This window comes from Psammomys obesus, unplaced genomic scaffold, assembly GCF_907164565.1.
Source record: "Psammomys obesus unplaced genomic scaffold, mPsaObe1.curated_primary_1811, whole genome shotgun sequence".
NCBI lineage: Eukaryota > Metazoa > Chordata > Mammalia > Rodentia > Muridae > Psammomys > Psammomys obesus.
In genome coordinates, this window is record NW_026585644.1 from 32,272,887 (window position 1) to 32,273,387 (window position 501).

Genomic DNA, 501 nt, shown 5'->3' on the forward strand with positions numbered 1-501 from the left:
TCTAATAGTCTGTGAAATCAGCTAGGCAAACCGCCTCTCAATTTTACAGAACAAAAAAACGAGGCCCGAGGGATGTCTCCCACTCAAAGTAATACAACTCAGGAGCGGAGACAGGCCCAGGTCAGACTCCTCTCGGATCCCCAGGGCCTCAGGTCGCTCCCCAACCTTCCCAGGGCTATAAAGAACAGCGTGAGGCTGTAGGTCCCGCAGCTCGCCTTGGGGCGCCCTGGGGTTCTGGGGTTCCAGGCTTCCTGGCAGCGGACAGAGAGATCCGCCCCGAGGGGAGGGTCTGTGCGGGAAGAGTTCGGGCCTCCTTTCTCACACTTCCTCAGGACAGCGGCCCCAGCGTGCCTGCGGCCGGCAGAGGGCGCGGGCCTGCTCCACGCCGAGCGGGGCCAGCAGGGTCGCGCTGCCCGGGGCGCGCCGTCGGAGCTGGAGGGCAGCGGGGCTCGGGGCCCGGCGGGTGGAGAGGGTAGGGGCGAGGGCGGGGCCGCGAGTGGG